The following is a 9,588-nucleotide window of genomic DNA, read 5'->3' as shown; positions in this document are numbered from 1 at the left end:
TGTGAGCATAGATGGTTACAAAACATAAACCTCCTATTTCCAACTATCCTTCTGTACCTCTGTGAAGCCCTTTCTCCTTGCACCTGCAGTATAGTCCCTGGAGATTTCTCACATCAACAGGACAATGCTATCCTTCTAGGAAAGCCTAAATCATGGTAGAAAGTGGATTTCTGGTTGGCAGAGGTATGCTCCCTGTCCAAGCAGGAACCACAATCCTAGTCAGGGTAAGTCACAGCATACTCTAAATTAACCTCTGCTCACCCCCTGGTAACTTGGCACAGAGCTGTCAGGCTTAACTTAAGAGGCAATGTGTAAAGTATTTGTGCAACACTTCAAACAGTAAAACAGTGGAAATACCACATAAAAAGATTCCAAAGAAGACCAAAAAGACAAAAATCCCAAAAGTATAACAGGAGTTATGAATTTTTAAAGAAGAAACTGAAATGTACTGATTAAAAGCATAAAGCACCAACTGGGGTTATCTGGCCACGATAAACTGGGTAAAATCTAAAAGTTTGGGCCGACCATGATGGAGTATGGGTCGAGTACAGGGACCAGCCCTGGTCTACTGAAAAGTACCCTGGTTCCATCGTCATTGAAGACAAGATATGGAGTGCAGAGGAGGCGATGCATCGTCGTTGAAGACAAGATGCGAGGTGCAGGTGAGGCAATGCGTCGTCATTGATCCACCAAGGCAGGCAATGCATCGGTTCCGAGCCGGCCAATGGCGAGGATGCTTCCAGAATGGAGTCAATGCGCCGTGCAGTCGGCGATGTTTCGTAGTTGATCCTTGCAATGGTGGCGATGCATCCGCAGTGGAAAAAATGCAACATTTCTGCATCTGCGACAATGCGTGGATTTTGCTGGAGCAGCACTTTAAAACCAGTTAAAAGGGCCTAGGACTGGATTGCCACCACGAGGCGGGGCAGACTCACAGATGGCAAGGTCCTAGTGCTGAGATAGGTGAGTTGAGCCTCTGATGTTCCTAAGGCTTCAGAACAGGAGGCAAGCCAGCAAGCCATAGGAGTCATTCTGGTTACGGGTTCAAGTGATATGGGTTCAGTCCTTCTCACCTCCCAGAGGTCCGCCCTTCCTGACCTGGCTCCAGACTCACTGCAGGGGGTTAGGCAGTCCTTTGTGTGGGGACAAGACACACCCTATTCAGGTATAAGTGTGAGCTTGTGTCCAGCACCTATCTCCCATATTTCCCAGGATGGCCCAACAGGATGTGGATGTCCCGTCAAGTCACACCTAAGCTCCCTTTGTGTGTGACTGTCTAGAGCAGCAGTCTTCAATCTGTGTGGCGTGACCACCGGGGGGCTGTGGGGTCCTGGGAAGGGGGTCACGCATTTCCAGGCCTCACTTCTGCCTGGAACCCCAAACATGTGCTCTTCCTTTTGAAAATGGGGGCGCTTCAAACCGGTTGATAAAATGCTTCAGGTACAGTCAATTTAGTATCCTGTGGTGTGAAACGAAAAGGCTGGGCAGACAGGTAAAACAATCCTTCATGCCAGGGTGCCTGCTTGCCTGAATGAAATGCAAATGTGTGGTATGAGTTATTCTGCAAATGTAAATGGTGCTTGGGAGCGGTTCTGGCTTTAATTGCTTTGTGATGGCAAAGATTTGTTTTGATTTTAGTGGTTGTACGAAGAGTTAACAACTGGACTGTAAAGTGCATGCTTTTAATCGCTTAGTACCCTTGAGGAGGTGGTGAAGGGAGAATTATGCAAGAAAAAAAATGCATTACTTATGTTCTGGTATTACTAAAATCTACATTTTGGAAGCTCCATTTTATCCTAAAACTATTTGCACAGTTTGTAGCAATGTATCTTATAAGGTGTGTAATGCAAGAAGAAAATAATGACTTACACTTTCACAGTGCTTTCTGTCACAGGCTGTGACCTCATAGCTCTAAAAATACACAAGTCGCCAATTCTCCACTGCACCGACCAAATGTAATTCTCTGGCTCTCTGGTTACATACAGACCTCTACAGTGCATCAACTAATAGAGGTTTCCTAATGTACCACAGTGCAATTTCCACTGATTAACAACTTTTTAAAATTTATTTTTCATTTTAGCTACCCATTACTTTATATGTAGCTACCTGATGGTGAAAGACTTGAAAAACTAGCTAAATATTTTGGGACTGATTTATGAGTGGCTTGTGCCGCCAGAGCGTAATTGTTTTTAAAGCTTCGGTGGCACAAGCATCACAATCGTATCTATGAGGCAACGCAAAGTCACTCTGCTTGGCTATGAGTGGCCTCATACATATGGAGTAAAACAAAATAGCGCAAGTCGCTGCCGTGCCTTAGTCCAGTGTTCTTCAATCTGTGGGGCGCGCCCCCCAGGGGGGGCGCGCCACCATCCCAGGGGGGGCGCGCACTCCACCCGAAAATCTGATGGCGGATATTCGGCCGTAACGGAGGTTTTGAACACAGCGGTCCCAGAAGGCGGGCTTTCTCTCCTTTCAGGAGTCTCACTCATAAAGTCTTCTTTAACATGAAATACAACAGCCCTTTTACACAGGGTTTGTGGGGTTGAGCACAAATCACAACAAGTAATTGGCTGCAAGAAAATAGAGGGAAAGAATCTGAAAATGTTTTGATGTTTGCTCCCTTGATGCGCGCGCAGACGCTCCATGCTCGTGGCTGGCTGGCCCGGTGTATCTGGGAGCTGCGTTTTGACAGCTCTGAGGGAAAACAATGCACGGCGCTTCCTTATTGTTTTGGAACTTTTGCCGCCCACTCACTGACTCATCAAAACACATGGCAGAGAATATTTCACAGCCAACCCGAAAATATTCCTCTGCCTGGCTGCTCCGGGAGAATATTAATAATGCCCCCTTGCTGTACCTCCTGGAGGGTATCAACGCTGGACCTCAGGTTTCCGTCTCTCGCTGTTTCATGAAAGAAAAGTAACCACCCACACTGAAGGCAGGGGTTAACAACCAGGGCATGAATGCCATGCCAACACAGCCGATTCAGATGGGAGACTCCGATTTTAAAAGCCAAAAATAGCATTATTTTCCTGCCTAAAATTGGCCTCATTTCAGTGGGAGTTAGTGGCGGAAAATACATTTCTCCAAGTTATTTTTCAAAATCTCCCTCTTTCCTGCTCTCAGATGTTGGCATTCATGGCAGGGCACGGGCTACTATAGATAAAGCTATTGTACTTTCTGCCCCATGGTGGTGGGAACGTACTGATAATTCAATTTCCGGGGAGACGTAAGGGGGTTTAAAACACACCCATTCTAACTGTAGTGTTCCACCCTGTCCTGTCTGAGCCCTATTCTGCCACGGAAAAACACCCTGCAACACCCTCCGACCTAGGGTGACCAACCGTCCGTAAATTTCACGAATAGTCCGTAATTTCGGCCGTCTGTCCATTGTCCGTGAAGGATTCTTTAACGGACGCCATTTGTCCATAATTTTAACCGGGCACCGGTCTCACCACCCTAAAGCTGGCACAGCTTCCACCCACCTCCCTTCTTGACTCCGATGCTGTTCCAAAGCTCAGATACCCAGCAGCATTGGAGAGGCACAGCGGGATGGCTACCCTCACACCTTCAGCCCTTGATGAGCTGTTAAGAGGTGCTTGAAGGTGACTGAGAGGGAGGGGCTGCAGCTTCAGGCGCAGGGGCATCTATTCAGATGCAAACAGCCCTGAATGCGTCTCTGCAATTTAGAGGGGCCTCACACATTCCCTTTCTGCCCAGGGCCCCAAACATCCTAGAACCGGCCCTGATTACCCCGAGGCAGCACGTGGTTCTCTTTACAGCGCTTAATTACTGTCACTAAATTGTAAGCAAACCTCGGTTCTGCAAACATGCAGTCTATAATTGGAATACAATTAAGAAATGGCACAATCGCACCCACACTGATTAAACAAAGTATGGAGGACAATCAGTTAAATCAGTTCTCTTGGAGTATCTCCTTTAAGTACTGTACATCACAGTGGGGGATGGCAAAACTAACATTTTGGAAAGAGAGCCTGTCTTCTCGTTGTCTTGTCCAGGAGGGGGGGAGGAGCCCTACCCCTCCCTGGAATACTTGAACACTGCATGCCCACCCCTGTGCCCACCCTGGTGGATCCTGTCCCTGTCCTGGAATTGCTCCTGCAGCGAGGGTGAAGTTCTTGATGGGCCTCTTCTCAAAAAGTCTCAGCTCAAAATTAATATGAAAAGGTGGGCGAGTGAGTAAGTAAAGGGATGGGTGGATGGCTGGATGAATTAGTGAAAGGGTGAATGGATGAATGAAAGATTGAATAGATGGAGAATGAGAGAGGATGGATGGATTGATGAGTGAGTGGAAGGATGGATGAGAGAAAAGGTAAATAACTGAATGTATGGGTGGAAGGGTAGCTGGATGGGTAAAAGGGTGGATGGATGAGTGAAAGGATGGATGAGTGAAAGGATGGATGAGTGAAAAGGTGGATGATGAGTGAGTGGGTGGATGGATGGAGTGAAATGATGGATGGATTGATGAATTGATAAGTGCAAGGGTGAATGGATGGAGGGATGAGTGAAAGGGTGAATGGAAGGATGGATGAGTAAGTGAAAGGGAGGGTAGATGGACAAAAGGATGAATAGATGAGTTAAGGAGTGAAAGGATAGATGGATGAGAGAAAGGATGGATGAGTGATAGGGTCAATGGATGGATTAATGAGTGGATGAGTAGATGGATTGGTGGGTGGATGGATGGAAAGAAGGATGGCTAAGTGAAAGGGTCGATGGAGAGGGAAAGGGTGGATGGGTGGAAGTAAACAAGCATTGGCCAATAGGTCTCGCTTTTGGGACATTATAAGTATTTAGTTATGCAGCACAATATCCTTGGTGCAACAACATCAACTATTGAATGACTAAACACTTATAAGGTCCCAAAAGCGAGACCTATTGGCTATGCCAATGCTTGTTTTTAGAAAGGTGATACCTGCGCCACGTAAAAGAGAAAATTGCCACAGCTGTAAAGATCTATACGGCTGTTCCGACTTGCAAATGTGTTTTGTTTCTACGTAAACATTACCTTAAATTACTGGATGCGAAGCTTGTCACAAAGACTGGAATTTACTTTTTAATCTGCTAATGATTTGTGGGTGATCTCAAGCGCCAAATATGTACAGCAGAGATGGTTTTTCAATATGAATTCTGACCACAGTAAATTAACAATGTAAGGGTTATTTTTCCTTCTAAAAACAGAACTTCTTTAAAATTCATTGAGACTTTTAAGATGGTATGCAAAGTTGCAGAACGTTTTGCGGTGAGCTAAAAAAAGATTTTGTGGGTTATTGTGCACAATCTCACTAAATGTAGTTTCTTATTGTTACCTCAAACTGAGAGAAGCCATGTTTACCACTTTGTACTTTCTCATCCCACATAATTACTCATTATAATATAGAGAAATGCTTCACATGTGTCATTATGTCCATTTGGAAGGCTTCTCTTTTGATGCTTTTGCTTGCATAAACTGTTTGAAATTAAATGGCAACCGGTCTTATTTTTAGCTGTTAAGCAACGTTTTTTTAGGATTGTGATTTTGTTTTGTCTGTTCGGTTTATTCTGTTACTTTTAAATTATGCGTAAAACTTGCATAATAGGGGTATCGCAGATTTCTTTTATGTGCCCATTTATATTCGTTTACTTGTCTGCAATTCACATTGCATGGACACTTTCGCATACAGAAATCAATCTTGAACTAAATGGTGATCGGTTACATATGTAGTTGTGAAGGCTCATTATTTTGGATTAATGTAACGGTATTTGGGTCATTTTTGAACGTTTGAGGCACTTAAGATACAAATCTGTTGTCTTCTCTGCAGGTATGCACAGTTTCGCGGATATGACACGGGGAGCAAAAAAAAACGAATTAGGTGCAGATCTCCGTACTGGGGTGAATGTTTGGCATTGTGCAGCATTCTGTCTAGCACTTGTTATTTTTTCATTTGTCACCCCGAGTGTGACGGGTATGCTAGGACGTGGGTCCCGAGCTCTCCATGCCACTGGAGTCAAGCTAGCCTGGCTGATGAGGGGTGATGCCCCGAAACTGGTCCTAGGATGCTTGTTTCCAGTCCAGGGAGGACCTGGCCTGGCAGTTCGGGCTGGACTGTTCCCATGAGGCACAGGGTCAAGACTGATTTGCATATGGCTGGGTATAAACTAGAATGGCGAGCAAAAAAACGGTGGATTTAGGCCCCGATCTCTGTACTGGGGTGAATGTTTGGCATTGTGCAGCATTCTGTCTATCACTTGTTATTTTTGCATTTGTCACCCCGAGTGTGACAGGTATGCTAGGACGTGGGTCCCGAGCTCTCCATGCCACTGGAGTCAAGCTATCCTGGCTGATGAGGGGTGATGCCCCGAAACTGGTCCCAGGATGTCTGTTCCAGTCCAGGGAGGACCTGGCCTGGCAGTTCGGGCTGGACTGTTCCCATGAGGCACAGGGTCAAGACTGATTTACATATGGCTGGGTATAAACTAGAATGGCATGGGAGCAAAGAAACAATGGATTTAGGCCCAGATCTCTGTACTGGGGTGAATGTAGGACACTGTGCAGCATTCTGTCCATCATTGTTCTTTTGCAGCTTCGAGGGTTTGCTGGTGCTGAATAATTGTTATGGAGACAGGCTCCTCTCCTGGTACAACACAAGTAGTGCACTAGCTACAGCATGGACACAGCGCTGCGTCTTCATGCTTATTAGCTTAAAAGTAAAAGTTGCGGGTTTCACTATTTTGATCACATATTTGTCTTTTTAAAACCACATAAGGTAAATGATACCGGCTGTTGTAAACCATGTTTATGCTGCAGGCCGCTGATTCGTGTCAAAACCTTTTGGTCTGGTGGAACTCTCCGTGCTTTCACATCAAGGCATGTGTGAGCTTAGCATGGACTTGGAAAGCCTAGAATTAACTCTTTAGATACATGGCTGTTCCACTTCCCATGTCTGCAGAATAATTAAGGTGGCGACCGCTTCCAACAGACTACACTTCCGCATGAATTATGGAAATATAGTGCACAACTGCCTTTTACAGGCACCACCTTTGGAAGCTACCAATGCCCTCGGGGAGGCAAATGACCTTAGCCTTAGAACAGGCTGAATATTTCATAATTATTTTTAAAGCAATTTATAACTACAAATTTTCAAGCACGCACAACTAAAAAATTGTCCAGCGCAACTACCGCTGTTACACAAAATGTGAACGGTTGCTCTGTCTATTTTCTAATGTAAACTCGCAGCTTGTGTGCTGCATGACTAAACATTTATAAAATCACATATGCAAGGCCTATTGGCTACACCAATGCTTGTTAAACCCTGCTTTCTTTCTTTGCCACAGTTTTTCCATCTTTCTCCTCTTAGCCCGTTTTGTGTTTTTCACTCTTGCTCTGAGTGTAAGTCTGATGAGGAAACATAAGATCCGCCCCCAAAAATGAGTATTCATGTGTTCCACTTGCAACCAGCAGCTCAAATTAAGAGCTGTTTGCCACTGCAGCTTACATAAATATGCTCTTTTTTTTATTAGAAATATCGCAGTGTTTGTTGGCATCTATAAAGTGCGCAATAGAACACAGTAACATAAAATAAAGAAAATAACACAACTAAAGGATAGTGTACATCACAATAAAAAAGTCAACAACCGCAAAACACGGAAACAACACATTGTGAAAAGAAATATAAAACCACAACAAAATTAACACTTCGTCACCTCAAAAAAATGCAACACAACGGGTGTGTGCAAACATTAGTGTCAAAGATTTCTAGTGCCAGACATCAGCTTTCATAATATGCCTTGGAAAATGTTTGTACAGAGCACTGTCTTACTTTCCTCCAAGGACAAGTCAAAAATGTTTTGTTATCTTGCCCCAGTAGTCTGGCCAGTGGTCAGGCGGTCACTATACTGCTCGCAGTTTCCACTAAGGGGTAAGTGGCAGGTCGATGCTATTGTATTAGATGACCCTCCAGAAAACCTTTTTTACAACACAACCCTACGGCACTCAAATGAATGTTTTGTCATATTAATACATCAAGAGAACTATTTCACAGTAATAGAGATTCAAGTGTTTGGTGGACAGTACCTTGGTCTTCGGGAAAGGGAGCCGCACATATTAGGACCACGCCACATTCGGACCCTTGGGCTACTTTGACTGAAAAAGGGTCCCTGGTCTCCTGCTATTATTTCATATCTAATATTTACATATTTCCATAGAGCAAAAAAACACTTCTTCACACTTATCGGTTATGTACATTGGCCTTGCCTGCTCAGTCCTCTCTGGAGTGTCTTAAAACGAAGCAGTGCTCTCGAAGATTTGCACACGGAGCGGACCTGCGACCAATGCAGGCCACTACACAACGTCCAGGCATCTCGAGTGGGCAGCCGGGGTAGCGCCCGGAGGTAACCACTGGCCCAGGCTGCGCTACAGATACCAGAAACCAGTGTATGTCCGTCTTCTATGTTCTGCTTGAGCTGCATGCGGTTCGCAGGACAGAATTTAAAACGGATCCTCACCTTTTCTGATATGATGTCATATGCCATTATTACGCGGTGCATGTTTAACATTTTTAAATAGATACCTTTATTGCTACACCTAACTCTCATTAAGGAATCCTCCACAAGGAATCCAGAGAGCACCGGACTAACCCCACCCAGTAACCAACAAATAAGTTACCACTAGCCCAGGGTCCCGCAGTAGTGTGCCCCTCGCCTCAAATCACTTTACACCTCGCCAGGGGTATTAAGAGCTATATAAACACAATTCCAGCACATGATCTAATACAGAAAGAGAGTTGGAATAGTAGGAAGGTAGGCTTCAGTGCGTGGGACTGGTATTCCGAACATGGAAGTAACCTAGGTTGTGCCTCTTAGAGCCTCTCTCTCTCCCAGTGCCTCAAGCTAGGGCTATGCCTGTGCCCCCTAATATTGCAAAAGAAGAACATTCCTTTAGAGGTTAAGAGAGCCTGAGCCGAAAAACACGAGGCCTAATCCACTCAGCGCCATGACTTCCCTCGCCGGAGTGCAGTGGTGCCGGTTCAGCGCCTCTTTCATGCAGGCGCTTTCCTATCCACGCTTGTGGCACGCGCCCTGCCTCTGTTGCAGCAGCTGGATTCGTGAGGCAGTCGCCGGAGAGCTCCTGCAGCGCGCGCTGCACTATTTCAAGGCAGGTCACAGACAGGCCCCTCGCTGACCTCTAGGCCAAGGAGGGGCCCGGGATGAGGGCTGCCAGCTCATCCTTTTTCCTTTCTCAGTGTTTCTGCTGCTCGCATTGTCCTGGGGATTCATCTCTTCGTAGCAGGTCATCTGCTTTTCAAAGGAGTGTTATTGTTCGCAAATCTGAAGTGAGACGTTACCTTTTGCGTTTGAAAGATACCGCTGCCCTGTCACCCTCTGGGCTGTTTAATTGTAAAAAAAAAAAATGCAATGTTGTTTTGCATTTCACAAGTGCACTATGTCATATCAGGCATTCCTCGCTGTACAGCCATCAGCATATTGCATTGTGGGACTTGGAGTCTTGCTGTAATACTCTCTTGATGGGTTCAACGCCCCAGAAAGCAATGTGCTGTTTGCTAGAATAGAAGAACTGGCTGAAGGTGTTAT

Source organism: Triturus cristatus, chromosome 3_1, assembly GCF_964204655.1.
Source record: "Triturus cristatus chromosome 3_1, aTriCri1.1, whole genome shotgun sequence".
NCBI classification, from domain to species: domain Eukaryota; kingdom Metazoa; phylum Chordata; class Amphibia; order Caudata; family Salamandridae; genus Triturus; species Triturus cristatus.
Note: the sequence above shows the minus strand (reverse complement) of the source record.